Source organism: Boleophthalmus pectinirostris, unplaced genomic scaffold (assembly GCF_026225935.1).
Source record: "Boleophthalmus pectinirostris isolate CB_2022bp ecotype Guang Dong unplaced genomic scaffold, ASM2622593v1 HiC_scaffold_19, whole genome shotgun sequence".
Taxonomy (NCBI): domain Eukaryota; kingdom Metazoa; phylum Chordata; class Actinopteri; order Gobiiformes; family Gobiidae; genus Boleophthalmus; species Boleophthalmus pectinirostris.
The window spans coordinates 41,619,079-41,637,879 of NW_026571140.1; the positions used below are offsets into that span (position 1 = coordinate 41,619,079).

At 42.8% G+C, this 18,801-nt stretch overlaps 1 long non-coding RNA gene across 1 annotated transcript in view; it reads left to right on the top strand.

Annotated features, from left to right (window-relative positions):
* Nucleotides 1-13,747: 13,747 nt before the first annotated feature.
* The window catches only part of LOC129409214 (uncharacterized), a 19,057-nt gene continuing 14,003 nt past the window's right edge, over nt 13,748-18,801 (top strand). The window contains exon 1 of the long non-coding RNA XR_008632285.1: nt 13,748-13,945. This is a non-coding gene — a long non-coding RNA (uncharacterized LOC129409214). The remainder of the gene's footprint in view (nt 13,946-18,801) is intronic.

The window sequence follows — 18,801 nt, forward strand, 5'->3', positions numbered from 1 at the left end:
CCACGCGCTCATTTACTCCTCATCACTTCGTACGACGCTATTTTCCAGTCCACTTAACGCTACGTCTGTTTCAGCACCAGAACGTCAATAACTTAAATTAGAATCAAACTTAGAATCAAACTTTTAAATAGGAGATATTTGACAGTTTGCAGCTCAAAACAGGACTGAACCAGGACTAAAACAGAACTAAACCAGGACTGAACCAGGACTAAAACAAGACTGAACCAGGACTTAAACCAGGACTGAACCAGGACTAAAACAGAACTAAACCAGGACTGAAACAGGACTAAAACAAAAGTGAACCAGGACTAAAACTAAACAAGACTGAACCAGGACTAAAACAGGACTAAACCAGGACTGAAACCAGGACTAAACCAGGACTAAAACAAGACTAAAACAGGACTGAACCAGGACTAAAGCAGGACTAAAACAGGACTAAACCAGGACTGAAACAAGGACTGAACAAGGCCAAAAACAAGACTGAACCAGGACTAAACCAGGACTAAAACAGGACTAAAACAAGACTAAAACAGGAATAAACCAGGACTAAAACAGGATTAAAACAGGACTGAACCAGGACTAAACCAGGACTAAAACAAGACTAAAACAGGACTGAACCAGGACTAAAGCAGGACTAAACCAGGACTGAACCAGGAATAAACCAGGACTCACTAAAAACAGGATTAAAACAGGACTGAACCAGGACTTAACCAGGACTAAAACAGGACTGAAAACCAGGACTAAACCAGGACTAAAACAGGACTAAAACAAGGACTGAACCAGGACTAAACCAGGACTAAACCAGGACTAAAACAGAACAAGGACTTAAAAACAAGACTGAACCAGGACTAAACCAGGACTAAAACAGGACTAAAACAAGACTGAACCAGGACTAAACCAGGACTAAAACAGGACTAAACCAGGACTAAAACAGGTCTAAACCAGGACGTCTGTTTTAGCACCATAACGTCAATAACTTTAATTAGAATCAAATTTAGAATCAAACTTTTAATCAGGAGGTTAGATAAGTGAGAATTCAGAATACATAACACTTATTTTAATGACTTTTTTTCTGTTTTTTATAAATCTATTTCCATTCCATCTGATTAATGTTCATTTAGGCACAAAATAAAACTAAATTACGAGGCTTATTTAGAGAAATCCACTGGCACTTTACAGAAAACAAGAAAATGAACAAAATGGGTAGGATTTTAAACCTGTTTTCCTAACTGGAGTTACATTCTCTTTCTGTTAGTTGTTTTTTTTTACAGCTCTATTTAGCAGCTTCTGCACGTTTACCAAACCAAACTCACATCGTGACAAACACACATGTATTTGGTATTTTATTTGGCAAACTTCAGCCCACATCTTACAGTAGACATGAGGTGTGTGCAAAAATATAAAAATATCAGTATATTGTGGTTTCGTTTATTGTTTAATGTGATGATACAGTATCGATATCGTGGGCTGCTGTATCGATATATCGCCACGAGTATTTTTTGTTTTTTTTTACTTAATTTTTGTTACAGAGCAACAGTTTTGTTGCTTGTTTAGTGGAAAGAAACTCGTTTATGTGACATATTTGACATTTTCACAGTTTTGATGATTAAAATGTTTGTGTTTCATATGAACTTTGCACAAGAAATGGTTTAACGAATCAGAAATTATTTGCATCCAGACTCGTCGTTTCTGTGTCTGCAAAGTCTTCCCTTCACACAGTAACACAAAACCCCCTGAAACACTTGTCACATGACTAGGCTGGCATCACCTTGTCATGTCACGACGTTGGCGTTAAAAACAAGTGTGGAGCATCGTGTCTGAAGTTGCAGCAGCCGATTTTGTGTTGAGGACAATGTGTGTCTTTTCCTGGACCGACGATGAGGTTCATTTGCTACTGAGATTGGATTACTGGATTTTAAGACAAGCATGGCTGCGCTGTTTCCCCTTTATCTCTGGTTTGTTTAAACTGTTTTCCACAATAGCGCCACATGACCAATGTCACGAATAGAGTGGCTGCACCACTAAACCAGAACTAAACCAGAACTAAACCAGGTCTAAATCAGGTCTAAATCAGGTCTAAAACAGGATTTAGCCAGGATTTAACCATGCTGCCAGACCGCCCATCACGCCTCCTCCCATACGTTCCCCCCCAAGTCTCTGCGAAAATATTTTCTAACATAAACCGGTCTGTGTTACAAAAAAGGTTGGGGACCACTGTTTTAGACAATTCCTTTTCCGCTTCTCCGTGTTTAATAGAGCTTAAAGGTTGTATGGAGGATTTATTTTTTTTTTTCAGTTTCAAATTGTCAATGAAAGTTTAAAATACCATTACAGAGACGCAGCAGCCTTGTAATTATGATGACAAAAAAAAGAAAAGAATGAAAACCCATCAACTGTACTACTACTACTGGACGTAGTGAGGCCAGATAAACATGAGCCAATAGAAAACGAGGCTGCCTCATTTTCTATTGGCTGTTAGGTTGTCAGTCAGACTCCCTACATTTCTAGTGTAACTGACTTGCTGGCGTGCGGGGATGACGTGGTTTATGCGGCGGTTCTTAGAGGCTTTTTCAAACTGTCGCTTCCTCGCAATTCGCACAAAGTTTGTCGCGACGGCGGACGAGAATCCACGACCAGTTCGCCGCAAAAGAAAGTCCGTTTTCGAGGTCGCTGAAAGAAGAAGAGAAGTGGAAAAGGAGCGAAGACAAACTGAGGTGATTCTTGGAGATTCCTTCCAGAGAGACAAAGGGTCTAAAAACTGACGCGTCGGTCGCTAAATTACTTCTAGACAGGTGACTTCAACAGTAATTCTGAACGTGCACTGGTTGTAAACAAGTGTGATTTCTGGAGTAACGAGGCGGGGGGAGGTGTTTCTAGGAGGAAGGTGGTGTCACACATGCACAACATTTGAAAAAGGACTGTCGCTGTATTTCACTTCCCTTAAAAAACCCTCTATGCAACCTTTAAGAAAGTGAACATTCCCATCTTGCAGGACTTGCGGGCGAGAGCGGGACAAAATATCGCAGATGCGGGCGGGAGCGGGACCGAAAATTCTGTCCCACGCAGACCTCCTCAAGTCACGAACCCAGCGAATCAGGAAGGAGCAAGTCGCAGTGACGTGTTCTAATGAGGACGGACACTAGAGCTCCTACATCAGAGTATCAGTGTTTTCAGGTGTCCACACGGTGCCGGATCAGATCTGTACTCAGAAGAATTCGTGGGAGCTGGAGGAGATCGTTCCGTCTCTGGAGCCGTTTTCCATCGGATTAGTGTGAACGAATCCTGCATCCACAACGAAAACAACTCTAATACAAACTAGTGTGGATGGGGCCTTAGCCTTTATTTTTTATTGAACCGTGCTGAATCGATTTGAAATATATCGAATAAAATCATATCGAATCGAAAGCTCACTGTATTGAGATATGTACCCAGCCCTAGGCGATACTGCAGCATACATTTAAATTAGTTTTTGCTTTGCTTGTATTAGTAGTTGTAGACCAATAGTAGCAGTACTAGTAGCTGCAGGAGTAGTAGTAGTAGTAGTTTTAGTAGTAGTTTTAGTAGTACTCCAGGCATGTCCCGGTTGTCATGACGAGTGGAAATAGCTTCAGGCAAAGTCAGACTGTTCTCCTGCTCACTCACACAGCTCACGTCCCGTCCTTGAGTCTGTCACAGAGACACACACTCACACACACACATGCACACACATGCACACACACGCACACACACACACACACACACACACACACACATGCACACACACACACACACTCTCTCTGTTTGATGGTAGAACATCACAGAAGATCAGAATCACCTCCTACTCCTGATGTCTCCTGTCTCCTCTGTCCTGCCTCCTCATGTCTCCTGTCTCCTCCCTCCTCCTCCTCCTAATGATGTCTCCTGTGTCTCCTCCTCTCCTCATGTCTCCTGTCTCCTCCTGCCTCCTCCTCCAGTCTCCTGTGTCCTCCTACCTCCTCCTCATGATGTCTCCTGTGTCCTGCCTCCTCCTCATGTCTCCTTGTCTCTTCCTGACTCCTACCTCCTCCTTCATGATTTCTCTTGTCTCCTCCTGCCTCCTCCTCATGTCTCTCCTGTCTCCTCCTGCCTCCTCCTCATGATGTCTCCTGTCTCCTCCTGACTCCTGCCTCCTCATGATGTCTCCTGTCTCCTCCTGCCTCCTCCTCATGTCTCCTCCTGCTCTCCTCCTGCTCCTCCTCCTGTCCCTGTCTCCTCCTGCCTCCTCCTCATTGTCTCCTGTCTCCTCCTGACTCCTGCCTCCTCATGATGTCTCCTGTCTCCTCCTGACTCCTCCTCCTCATGATGTCTCCTGTCTCCTCCTGCCTCCTCCTCATGTCTCCTGTCTCCTCCTACCTTCCTCCTCCTCATGATGTCTCCTGTCTCCTCCTGCCTTCTCCTCCTCATGATGTCTCCTGTCTCCTCCTGCCTCCTCCTCATGTCTCCTGTCTCCTCCTACCTCCCCTCCTCATGATGTCTCCTGTCTCCTCCTGCCTTCTCCTCCTCATGATGTCTCCTGCCTCCTCCTGCCTCCTCTTCATGTCTCCTCCTGCCTCCTCGTGTCTCCTGATTCCTCCTGTCTCCTCCTCCTGCCTCCTTCTGTCTCTTCCTGCCTCCCCATGTCTCCTTCCTCCTCCTGTCTCCTCATGTCTCCTTCCTCCTCCTGTCTCCTCCGGCCTCCTCATATCTCTTTCCTCGTCATGTCTCCTCCTGTGTCCTGTCTAATGCCTCCTCATGTCTCCTTCTCCTCGTGCCTCCTCATGTCTTGGTCTTTCATCCTGGTTTAGTCCTTTGGTCCAGGTTTAGTCCTGATTAAGTTCTTATTCTGTCCTGGTTTAGTGATTATTTAGTCCTGGTCAAATCCTGGTTTAGTTTTGGTTTATTTCTCGCACATATTCTAATAATTTCTAATAATTTCTAACAGTTTTGATCCTGATCCGGGCTGAACTCTGCTCCGGTCTCCACCTGCAGACGATGAGGTCACCGCGTCTCCATGGAAACGCGACACACGAATTATCCCGGTCCAGGATACGACTCCACAATCAGCACGAGGAGCGTCAGACGAACACACACCCACAAACACACACACACACACACACACACACGCTGCTCTGTGTTCTGTTCTGTTTGGTTGTTATTATTTTTTCCTGGAATTTACACAGTTTACCAGAGCAGCATTAAATCAGACATATTGTGTTGCTCTGTAGCTCTAATCTCTGACACCTGTGGATCTTTCTGCTATAATTTGCAAATTTTAAATCACAATATTCATCTAAAACATCCTAATAAAAGAAACAAGTGCGCTGATTTCCGTGTAAAATAAGAACTGTCCGCGAGTGAGACTGATTAGTGGAATTCTCCCATAGAGCTCATCGCATTTTTTTGTGTGAATTCCAACTGTCTGTGTGTTTGTGTTCGGCTGACAGTGCCTCCGCCGCTTTCACAAAGGTCAGATTTTGTAGGATTCTTTTGTATTTCTACAACATGAACTTTTTAGACGAAGGGTAAAGGAAAAGGCGCTACCTTCAACGGCCTCGCTCCGGATCGGCTTTTTGGTTGAACGATACTCACGGTCAGTGTTGGGAGTAACGCGTTATAAAAGTAACGAATTACAGTAATGCATTTCTTTTTGCTGTAATGCAGTAATGTGGCATCACAGGGGAAAAAATAGTAATATTTTACTCGGTACAAATGTGAGTAACGCGCGTTACAATGTTTTTTTTAACCTGGATTGAAGTGGTGGGTTTTTCTTCATACAAATTCGCTAAAATCACCGCGATATCAGCAGCGGTGAAACGCCGGAGATGCGCCCTCGTAGACCTTCAGGTAACTGACTGACAAAGAACTCCACGCTGTTTAGACCTGGTTTAGACCTGGGTCAGTTCTGGTTTAGACCTGGTTTACACTCGTCCCTCCCTCTATCGCAGTTCACTTTTCGCAGTCTCGCTGTTTCGCAGATTTAATTTATTTTTTTTTTTGTGTAATTTTGCTTGCCCTTTTTTTTTTTTTTTTTTCCATTGCATGAATGTGTTTGCCGTTTCCTCCCGCTGCGTCCTGACTGGCCAAGGGACTCCTGTCTCCTGTACAGTACAGAATGTGTTCAGCTGCCAAATTTAAATACATGTTCAGTCTCTAGCAGTGTGATTCTGAAGTGCTGTACGGTTGCAAGTTTTCTCCCCGACGAAACCCACAACGTCGACGAAAGGTTCTGCACCGACAAAGGCTCCTGCGCTCACACCCAAAAGACAGAGGAAGATGTAACCATCACACAAAAAGTTGGACTTCTGGACACGCTGAAGGAAGGTAGAAGTTACGCGCTGTAACAGACTCTTGCACCGGCTCAGGGTCCCTGCAAATAGTTGCTGAAATCAGGGCCGCGAACCCAAGCAGCAGGGTCCATAAAGAGCGATCGGGTGCGACAGTCGCTCTTACCTCCATGAGGTGTGGAGCAGAGCCGCTCCTTTCTCCTGCGGTCACCTTCACCCCGTCCCTACAGTGAGTCCTGTTTTAGTCCTAGTTCAGTTCTGTTTAGTCCTAGGTTCAGCTCTCTGGTTTAGTCCTGTTCAGTCTGGTTTAAGTCCTGGTTTAGACCTGGTTTAGTCCTGGTTCAGTCCATATACAGCGCAAAAGTTATTTTGGTGAGAGTAACTTAAAGTAATGCAATAGTAATGTAATGCCTTACATTTTAAATGCAGTAATATTGTAATGTAACGAATGACTTTGAAATGACAGTAATAGGTAATAAATAACGCATTACAGTTTCAAAGTAACTTGCCCAACAGTGCTCACGGTCAGAATTCTTAATATAGAATTCAGCTCCAAATCCGCTTCTATAATGGCCATCGTCGGTGAGCTTCATTTGACTAGAGCTGAACGCTGTGGGTGACGTCACACTCACTTATGCCGGACATACACGGTGCGATACTTTCGATCGTTTCAGTCAGCCTCAGCTCAAACTGCACGACCAAATCGCAGCAGGGATTAAAAGTTCACAGCTCGTGGAACGACTTCAACAGAGCGAAACCGTCACGAGATGCGTTAAAACATTCAAACCCTCCCGTTTCAGTGCCTGCGGGTACCCGACCTGGTGCGGAAATCTGACGGGACAAAATAGGACAGTCCACATTTGTCCACATCTCATCGTCTCAGCTGTGATTCCTTTTCCCTCAGTCCACAGTGAGTTTAAACGTCCATAAACATCAGAGCAGAGACAGACCGTGAGCTGCAGGTAGCTGACAAACATTAATCTGACTCTGCTCCTGTGGCTCTGATAACACTGCACCAACTCCAGCGTCCACAGAGTCACAAGAGCCACGAGAGCCACAAGAGCCACAAGCCTGCAGGAGCCACACAAAACTACTAACCCTGAAGTAGACCTGAAATTCTGTCTCCTGTCTGCGTCTAATTAGAAACTGTTTTACCGTCCGAGAATCAGGATGTGCGTGTTAGCATGAGGGTGTTCTGAATGAATAAGGTAAGTGAGGAAGATCTCCGGACCACTACAAACTGTTTACAATGAACTACTTTTGTTTTTTTAAGTTTCTAGGACAGTAAAAATCCGATACGTTCCAGAAAAATCCAGAACGTTAAAACCCGCCCGTTTCAGAACCTGACCCGGTGCAGGACTCTGCTACAGCCGCGTAACTTCTACTTCCTTCAGCGTGTTCAGAACCTGTGCGATGGGCAGTACCCCAGTTTCAGTATCCCGGTTTCTAATAATCGGGATACTGCCATAACCGGGTTACTGTAGCTGGGGGAAGGTACTTTTAAAAATGGTAATCCCCTACAGATACAGATTACACACCCCAAAAGTAATTTGTAACTAATCCATTAAATTACTTAAAGTGAGTAACGTAATCTGATTACTTTGGATTACTTGATATTGTCATGTTTTTTTAAACGACATGAAATGTAGCAACCACATCCTCAAAATTCTTGTTTGTTGTCTTCAAATTGTCTGAGCCCAAGTCTCCATGAATAAGCAACTGTTTCCTGTAGAGAACAAAGACCAACGAGATCTTAATATAAGAGGTTTTGTCTGTTAAAAAACAGAAACAAGATAAGCTTTCCTTAATATTAAAAAACATTATTGATAGAGAAATTATTGAGATACCTTAAATTATGTCAACCTACTGTTAGTGTCATGTTGTTTAGACCTGGTTTAGTCCTGGTTTAGTCTGATTTTTAGACCAGGTCTTTTTAGTTCTGGTTTAATCGTGGTTTAGTCCTAGTTTAAACCTGGTCAGTCCTGCTTTAGTCCTGGTTTAGTCCTGCTTTAGTCCTGGTTTAAGTCCTGGTGTTAGTTCTGGATTAGAGGCGCACAGGGGAAGCGCGGTTTACACGAGAAAACACGTCCACACGCGGCGCACGAGACGTAGTGTCCGCGCAGTAACTACGGAATGGAGACGTGGTCCGCGGGTTCTCAGGTTGATGACGATGATGAAGGTGTGTGTTTTGTGTGTTTTGTGTGTGTGTTTGTGTGTGTGTTGCGTGTGTTTGTGTGTTTTGTATAGACAGTAGTGCAGATATTATGAGTCTATGCAGGTTGTTTTCAACCAGTGCCAGTAGCTCCTGTTTCACATTTAAGTTGTAGCGATTTTATATTTGTTTTTTTAAAATATTTATCTCACATCGGGAGAAGAATTTCCAAGACACAAATGCGTTTTTTACCAATGCACTGCTGCTTCCACTGTGTGACTGACACCCAACTTTTAACATGACTTTTACATCGCTCTTATTGCGCGCGTTGTTTGGGCTTCAGGCAATGAGTGAAATTACCGAAATAAAAAAATAAATAAATGGGATGTAGCACAAATGTGAAACAGGAAAATAACGCCTTGTATCCACTTATTTCAGCAAAGTAACTGTAATCCAATTACCATCATTGAAACAGTACTGTAACGGATACAGTTACTCATAATTTGTACTCTGATTAAACGGCGGTAGTGTAATCACTCCCCAACTGACTGTAGCTGGTATATTCCGATAGTAACCGGGTTCTTGTGGCTGTAAACGTACAACATAAAGTTGATGTGCATCGTGTCCAAAAGAACTTCCAGTCTTTTCACACAACAGTAGCGACAAAAATTAAAGTGACCGACATAATTGATAAAAATGACCATACACAGTGAAATGACTGTAAAATAAAACTGCGCTAAACCTGCACATGTACATCTGCACTCATATGATCTCTGAAAAGCTAAAACATGAACTATTTCTATAATGTATCACACAAGAACAGACTCACAATCATCAGACCTCTCTGTCACAAAAAGAACACACATAATCCCAGAGTCGTGTCATTTAGTCCAAAAGAAGGTGAACACATCAGCGGCACAAGGAGCAGCTGTTTTTAACGCTAACAGTTTATGTAAATGAGTCATGTGGTCTTAAAGGTTGTATGGAAGCTGATTTTTTTTTTGTGGTGGTTATGGCTTAAACAATTGCCAATAGATAACAACACTGCCTCGTTATCTGTGAGCTGACAGGCTGTCAAATCAAACTCCCCTAACGTTTGTATTTTTCCCTAGTGTAACTTGACTTGCGCTGCGCTGTTAGGTTAACCTGGTTTACGTATCGTCTGTCACTCAGTCACAGACGCATGACGCACAGACGCTGTTTATCTCCACCAACGCAACAGTTCTTAGCGGCTTTTTTGACCCATATATCTCCTCGCAGTTCGCACAAAGTTTGTTGCGATGGCGACAAGAATCTAGGAGCATTGCCGCAAAGTAAAGTCCGTTTTGAGGTCCTGAAGAAGAAGACCAAAGGGCAAAAGCCAGCGAACCAAACTTGGGGTGATTTCTTGTAGATTCATTCCAGCGTATGGAGTGTTTTCGCGGCGTTGATGTTGAATTAGTGTTTCTTGCCGCCGACCAAAATAATTCCCAGCATGCAACGCGCGCTTTTGTCAACAATGAAACTCGCCTATACTGACATAACCTTGATATGGATAATAACCAGGATACTGATGTGCATGTAAACACACTCGTAGAGATCCAACATTTATGTAAATTTGTCAAACTGAACAGATTGACAATGGTCTACAGGCTCTTATCCAATCAGGACGCAGAGGGAGGAATACAATACAAGTTCATACTGTTAAAAAAAAAACTAAAACAACAAAACAGCGAGATCGCAAAAGGTGAACAGTGATATAGCGAGGGACGACGGTATAACAGCAACAAGTTCCGACGGCTCTGTTCAAAATCAAAATCAGTCTGACAGAATCTGGGAAAAGTAAGAAAAATGGCCCAGTTTTGTTCTCCAAACGTCTTCCTAGTGTGAATAAAACCTATAAAGCGTCATCTAGACTCTTTGATTTCCTAAGTGAACTTGTAAGTGTGAGTGGAGTGGTTAAGTGAATGCATTATGTCTCGTAATGAACGTCCCATAACACGTTACACAAGTCTGATGTAACTCGTCTTATGTCACATATAAAAGGTTTGAGCAGAGCATGTTTCACTCTCATTAAGTCGTTTAATAATGTCAGTGTAAAAGTCGGTGTGTGAAGTCTACAGTTTCTCGAAGCGGGTCATTCTAATGCTGTTGCTGTGCGAGTTAAAGGGCACATATCACGCTTTTCTGACCCCAAAACGTTCATTTGTCTTTGTATGTACAGTAAATTCTTGGGTTCTTTTTAAAGACAACAGAGGTCGGAAGTGTCTCGCTGTAGGTTTTTGGAATTTGATGAATTTATAAACAGCTATCAAGTGAAGAAAGACGAAAACTTAAAGGTAGCCAAAACCAAAGAAATGGTTGTGGACTTCCGGAAAAAAGTCCACAGCCCAACAGCCAGTTCCATCCATGGGGAAGCAGCAGAAATGGTCGACTCTTATAAGTACTTGGGAACTGTGTTTGATTCGTCTTTAAGGTTTGATAAGAACACTGAGCACATCGTCAAACGAGGACAGCGGCGGGTTCACTTGATGCGGAAGCTCAGCTCTTTTAATGTATCGTCTAATATTTTAAATAATTTTTATCATTCTTTTATTGAAAGTTTGCTGACCTTTTCTTTTATCTGTTGGTTTTATGGATGATCTGTGAAAGACGAGAACCAGTCTGAACCAGATTGTAAAAGTGTGCGGCAAAATCAGTGGTGTTCAGATGGAGGATTTGGCGTCTGTGTGGAGACATCGGGTGTTACAAAAGACTAAGGCCACACTGAGCCTAACCATGTTCTGCGCTCACAGTTATGGCGCTATGTCACCCCACAGCAAAAGACCAACCGCTACGCCAAATCTTTTATTCCTTCTGCCATAAGGATTTTAAACGGAAAGTGAATTTGTTGCTGTGTCCCTGATGCACTGTGGTTTGAACGTACGGTGTCTGTCTTTCTTTTTCTTTATTATTTATATTTATATATTGTGCATGACCAGAGATGTGCGAACTGAATTGCCCTTTGGGATTAATAAAGTTGTTGATTGATTGATTGATTGATTAAAGGAGAACAACAATGACGACGCATTAGTGACACACTGAACAAAACTAATTTCTGCTAAAAACAAGAACTCCCTGAATCAGTCGGTTAAATGGATGAGTGAGGTGATTGTTCATCCTCAGAGCCGCTGGACTCTGTACTCGAGACAGTTACAGAGGACGTCCCAGAGGATTTTAAGAGACGTGCAACATCCACTAAACTCAGAGTTTCAGCTGCTTCCTTCTGGTCTGAGGCTTTTAGTCCCAAGATCTAGAACGAATCATTTTAAAAGGAGCTTTGTTCCGGCTGCTGTCGTACTTATGAATAAATTGTAATCTATTTATCATCATCATCCTCATCATCATCTTTATTCCAGACTCATGGTCCATTTAAAAAAACAGACAAGGACAGTGACAATACAAAACAATAAACCAAACAATATTCTGTGTTATTAGGTTCTTTTTCTCAGACCTAGAGTGTTATTTCATATCTATTCTTGAGGTTCAGGCTGGGTGGTGTAATTCCCTCGTCCCGGCAACGCAGGTTGAATCGGAGATGGTTACGGAAACGTGCCCTTTTTGATTTCAGTTGTTCTAATTTCCGGAACTCCTTGACACATTGTTGTCCATGACACAACAACTGGAATCAAAAAGGGCACGTTTCCGTAACCATCTCCGATTCAACCTGCGTTGCCGGGACGAGGGAATTACACCACCCAGCCTGAACCTCAAGAATAGATATGAAATAACACTCTAGGTCTGAGAAAAAGAACCTAATAACATACAAAACTATAAACATTCATGTTTTTAAAAGACAGCCTCACCAGTGTCTCCACATGTTGGACTGATACCTTATTGCACTGAAGCTCAGGTTTGTGAGTGACATTATTATTTCATTGTCTGATTTGTTCAGTCTGCAGATAAAACTGTACATTAAAATTCTTAGCGCAGCTTGTAAAGTTTTCACTCGAGCAGTAACAAACATTTCAGTCGCACTCGTCCATCGTGGCTCCTCAAAAGCTCCGTAAAGCGTCATTGTAAACACCTGCGGTCTTTGCAAACTGGATTTTTTATAATTAGTTCAGAGGTGAACAATAAGATTTAAACAAAATAAAATTAAAAAATATATTTATCAGTACTTAACCTGGGAAGGTTACACAATTGAAACAGACAAAGAGAAAAAAAAGTATAAAAAGAGATGGGAAGTTCTTAAATACCTGGGAGAAAATTAGTATGTGATATATATGCTAATATATCTTATAAAACTGATGTCGGTCATAAAGATTTAAAGTAGGGATCTATATAATATTCATATATCTACTATTGGGGACTACTGACACTACTACTACTACTACTACTACTACTACTACTACTACCAATGATAATGATAATAATAATAATGAAATATTATTGTTGTAATTATTGTAATTAATAGTAGAGATAATAATAGGTATTATGGATGTAATAATAATTAATAATAATAAAAATAGTAATAGTGATGAAAGGTAGTGGAAATAATAGTAGGAATAATAGTGATAATAATAACAGTAATAATAATAATTAATAAAAAGAAATGCCTTTAGGGTTATGTTTTTTTGAGATTGTGACATGATGGTGAAAGATGATGAGGGGAACTGATGATGGTGAAAATAAATATTAGTTTGAGTATAGGGACTAATACATTTAAAAATTTATAATTAAAAAAAAAAAAAAAAAAAAAGGGAAGGAAGAAGAGAGACAAAAGGAACTTCAATTATAAATTGGCCGCAGTGTATCAAGTGTTCGGGAGCCTAGCGGTGTGTTTGTGTTGCACTATCACATTTATATTGTTTTGACTTTGTGTTGGTGTGGGGCGGTTGGGGGGGGGGGGGGGGCCTTTTTTGTATTTGTTGTGGTTGTTGCTTTTTGTTTTTATGTTGAATATTGCAATTGTTAAACGTTGATGTTTGTTTTGTTTTTTTGAATGTTATGTTCTGCTGTCTTTAATAATAAAAAAAAAAAAAAGATTTAAACAATAACAACTTTACATCATTTGTACAAGAACCAAACTTACGCATAAGAGTATTTACCTGAGTATAGATCGTCCTACACTGTCTGTACACATCATCCTCCTCTGTCATGTTCGCACTGATGATATGCCCCAGATATTTAATTTTTGTTGTTATCTAAAGACTGCGTGTTTTTAACATATTAATATTTGTTGTGATTTTATCCAAGCATGATGGATGAATTTAACTAATTGTTTATGGAACAAACCGTTCTGCACTGGAGCTCTGTAAACTTTATTTTGTAATTGTGTTTTGCCCTAAAAATGTTTGGGATGTTGTTTTATACAGTTGTTTTTACCAGTAGATTGTATTTGCTGCTGCCTGTCTTTTATTTTGGAGGTCTCTTGACAGACAGGAAGTCATGACAGGAAGTTAGCTTTATGTTGTTTTTGTTTGCCCTGAGCAGCACATGTGTTCATCCTTTAACATCTGCCTTTTTGTTCGTGCCTTTGACCTCACTGTCTGTAAGTTGTTTTTTATACAGATAAGAAGTATAATATCCTTGCTTTATTTGTTATAAATGGTTATTAGAAATGCATTTTTATTGAAGATTAAGTATCATATGGTGTAGTAGCTTGTAGTTAAGCTAACCTCTGTTATATTTTGCACTGCGCTAAATGCAGCTTTTTATGTTTTGCAGTTTTACTCTGTTTTTTGGAACCTTTGTGGAGAGATAAATTGGAGCTATGGACGCTACATCGTGACTCTGCGCATGTTTCCAAAAAGGAGTTACGCTTACCGCTAAATTGTGTTAGAAACACGCAAGGAGAGCGGAATAAATTGTGTTTTTATACGTGTTTTTTGTTCATAATGTAGTTGAGTGAAATGTGGAAACAGCCTCTCAAATCTGCAAAACAAATTTACCTACGGGTACGAATAAAGCGACCTAACCTAACCTGGCCTAATGTTATGGTCCTAGAGATGTCGAGCATTCGAACTGCACAAATCTATTTATCTATGCAAATATCGACATCATGAAATCGATTTTTTATTTTCATTCTTGAATCAGTTTGAGTGAACAAGTTACTTCTGTTTTATTCATGATCATAACTTTAGTTTTGTTCAGTAGTTCACACAAACCCTGCAGATTTTGGCTTCTCTCAAACAAATAAACAAACAAAAAAACACTCTGTTGCAACTTGTGATGTCATGTGGTAAGACAAAACGTGCTCCACTGTGTTTTTAAACTTCATACACTTTCACTATTTGGTCCAGGTCTGTTTTTGACGAGGAAACAACATTATAACACGATTTAAAGCTCCATTTTGTGTCATATTGGACTTTTAAAGATGATGTGATGTTGAACATAGTTTGGTTTAGTCCTGTTCTAGTCCTGGCTCAGTCCTGTTTAAGTCCTGGGTCAGACCTGGTCCAGTTCCGCGTCTTAGTCCTGTTCTAGTCCTGTTTAATTCCAGTTTTAGTCCTGGTTTAGTTACAGTTTAGTCCTGGTTCAGATTTGGTCTAGTCCTGCAGTCTTGGTTCAGTCCTGTCTAAGTCCTGGCTCAGTCCTGGTCCATTTTCAGTTCAGTCCAGTTTTAGTCGTGGCATAGTCCTGTCTTAGTCCTGGCTCAAACCTGGTCCATTTCCGGTTCAATCCAGTTTTAGTCCTGGCATAATCCTAGCTCAGTCCAGTTTTAGTCCTGGCTCAGTCCTGGCTCAGTCTCGTTTAAGTCCAGTTTTAGTCCTGGTTCAGCTCTGGTCTAGTCCTGGCTCAGTCTTGTTTCAGTCCTGTCTTAGTCCTCGCTTCGTTCTGGTCCATTTCCGGTTCAATCCAATTTTAGTCCTTGCTCAGTCCTGGTCCAGTTCTGGTTCAGTCCAGTTTTAATTCTGGTTTAGTTAAGGTTCTGGTTCAGATTTGGTCTAGTCTTGCTGTCTTGTTTTAGTCCAGTTTTAGTCTTGGCTCAGTCCTAGTTCACTCTAGTTTTAGTCCTGGCTCAGACCTGGTCCAGTTCCGGTTCGGTCCAGTTTTAATCTTGGTTTAGTTAAGGTTCATTTCTGGTTCAGATTTGGTCTAGTCCTGCTGTCTTGTTCTAGTCCAGTCTTAGTCTGGGCTCAGTTCTGGTCCATTTCCGATTCAATCCAGTTTTAGTCCTGGCATAATCCTGGTTCAGTTCACTTTTAGTCCTGGTTCAGACCTGTTTAAGTCCAGTTTGAGTCTTGGTTTAGTTACAGTTCAGTCCTGGTTCAGATTTGGTCTAGTCCTGGCTCAGTCTTGTTTCAGTCCTGTCTTAGTCCTGGCTTAGTTCTGGTCCATTTCCGGGTCAATCCTATTTTAGTCTTGGCTCAGTCCACTTTTAGTCCTGGCATAGTCCTAGCTCACTCCAGTTTTATTCCTGGCTCAGACCTGGTCCAGTTCCTGTTTAAGTCCAGTTTTAGTCCTGTCATAGTTAAGGTTCGGTTTTGGTTCAGATTTGGTCTAGTCCTCCTGACTTGGTTTAGTCCAGTTTTAGTCTTGGCTCAGTTCTGGTCCATTTCCGGTTCAGTCCAGTTTTAGTCCCGTCATAGTCCAAGCTCACTCTACTTTTAGTCCTGGCTCCTGGTCCTGGTTTAGTTCTGGCTCGGTCCTGCGTCGGGCTCTGGGGGTCTCGTTGGTTCACTGTGTACCCAGGATTCTATTACTCTGTCTGAGCGCCATCCATCACTCCGCCCGCTTATCTCTCTCTCTCTCTCTCTCTCTCTCCTCCACACCTCCTCCTCCTCCTCCTCCTCTTCACCTCTCACCCTCCCTCTATCTCTCCTCTTCTCTCTCTCTTTCTCTCTCTCTCCGTCTACCAACATAATCCCCACATTTCCTCTCTCATTATGTCTCCCTCTCTTATCTTCTCTCTCTCCTCTTCCTCCGCACATCCCTCTCTCTCTCTCTCTCTCTCTCTCTCTCATTCTCACTCCCTCGTTCTACCCTTCTTCATTCACACCTTTCTCTCTTCTCCTCTCCCTCCCTCAGTCTCTCTCTCTCTCCACCTTTCTCTCCTCTTCCTCTTCACGTCCCTCTCTTTCTCTCTCTTTGCTCCACCACCTCTTCACACCTCTTTGTTTCTCTCCCTCCCTCGTTCCCTCTCTCTCTCTCTCCTTTACACCTGTCTCTCTCTCTCTCCCTCGTTCCCCCTCTCTCTCTTCTTTACATCTGTCTCTGTTTCTCTCCCTCGTTCCCTCTCTCTTCTTTACACCTGTCTCTCTCTCTCTCTCTCTCTCTCTTCGTTACACCTGACTCTCTCTCTCCTTTGTTCCCTCTCTCTCTCTTCTTTACACCTCTCTCTCTCTCTCTCTCTCTCTCTCTCGTTACACCTGACTCTCTCTCTCCTTTGTTCCCTCTCTCTCTCTTCTTTAGACCTGTCTTTCTCTCTCCCTCCTTCATTCACACCTTTCTCTCTTCTCCTCTCCCTCCCTCAGTCTCTCTCTCTCTCTCTCCCCTTTCTCTCCTCTTCCTCTCCTTCGTCTCTCTCCCTCCCTCGTTCCCTCTCTCTCTCTCTTCTTTACACCTGTCTCTCTCTCCCTCGTTCCCCTTCTCTCTCTCTCTCCTTTACACCTGTCTCTCTCTCTCCCTCTCTTTCTCTTCTTTACACCTGTCTCTCTCTCTCTCCCTCATTCCCTCTCTCTCTTCTTTACACCTCTCTCCCTCGTTCCCCTTCTCTCTCTTCTTTACACCTGTCTCTCTCTCTCCTTTGTTCCCCTCTCTCTCTCTCCCTCTCTCTCTCTCCTTTACACCTGTCTCTTTCTCTCCTTTACACCTGTCTCTCTCTCTCCCTCTCTTTCTCTCTCTTCTTTACACCTGTCTCTCTCTCTCTCCTTCCCTCATTCCCTCTTTCTCTCTTCTTCAACCAACCTATTCCCTCCATCTCTCTTCTTCTCACATTTCTCTTCTTGTCTCTTTCCACTTTCTCTCCTCTTCCTCTGCATGTCTCCCTCTCTCTCTCTATCTCTCTTTGCCCCACCACCTCTCTCTCCCTTCTTCACACATCTCTCTTTCTCTCCCTCCCTCGTTCCTTCTCTCTCTTTCGCTCTCCTCCAACCAACCGAATGCCTCCATCTCTCTCTTCTTCACATTTCTTTTTGTCTCTCTCCCCTTTCTGTCCTCTTCCTCTGCACGTCCCTCTCTCTCTCTCTCTCTCTATGTCTCTCTTCCTTCTTCACCTCTCTCCCTCTTTCTCATTCTCTCTCTCTCTCTTTCATTCTCCTCCTACCAACCTAATCCCTCCATCTCTCTTCTCCCCACATTTCTATTTTTGTCTTTTTCCCTTTTCTCCCCTTTTCCTCTGCACGTCCCTCTCTCTCCATCTCTCTCTTTGCCCCACCACTTCTTCACACCTCCCTCCCTCATTCACTCTCTCTTTCACTCTCCTCCAACCAATCTAATCCCTCCATCTCTCTTCTCCCCACATTTCTATTTTTGTCTCTCTCCCCTTTCTCTCTTCTTCCTCTGCAAGTCCCTCTCTCTCTCTCTCTCTTTTCTTTACACCTGTCTCTCTCTCTCTCTCTTTTCTTTACACCTGTCTCTCTCTCTCTCTCTCCCTCTCCCTTGTTCTCTCTCTCTTCTTTACACCTGTCTCTCTCTCTCTCCCTCATTCTCTCTCTCTTCTTTACACCTGTCTCTCTCTCTCCCTCGTTCTCTCTCTCTTCTTTACACCTGTCTCTCTCTCCCTCCCTCGTTCCCTCATTCTCTCTCTCTTCTTTTCACCTGTCTCTCTCTCTCTCCCTCATTCTCTCTCTCTTCTTTACACCTGTCTCTCTCTCTCCCTCGTTCTCTCTCTCTTCTTTACACCTGTCTCTCTCTCTCCCTCGTTCCCCCCCTCTCTCTCTCTCTACTTTACACCTGTCTCTCTCTCCCTCCCTCGTTCTCTCTCTCTTCTTTATACCTGTCTCTCTCTCCCTCATTCTCTCTCTCTCTACTTTACACCTGTCTCTCTCTCCCTCCCCGTTCCCTCATTCTCTCTCTCTTCTTTTCACCTGTCTCTCTCCCCCTCCCCCGTTCCCTCTCTCTCTCTCTCTTCTTTACACCTGTCTCTCTCTCTCTCTCTCTCTCTGTCTCTCATTCCTTCTCTCTCTTTTGCTTTCCTCCAACCTAATCTCCTCATCTCTCTTCTTTGCATTTCTCTTTTTGTCTCTCTCTATTTTCTCTCCTCTTCCTCTGCATGTCTCTCTCTCTCTATCTCTCTCTTTGCCCCACCACCTCTCTCTCCCTTCTTTACACATCTCTTTCTCTCCCTCCCTCGCTCCTTCTCTCTCTTTCGCTCTCCTCCAACCAACCGAATGCCTCCATCTCTCTCTTCTTCACATTTCTTTTTGTCTCTCTCCCCTTTCTGTCCTCTTCCTCTGCACGCCC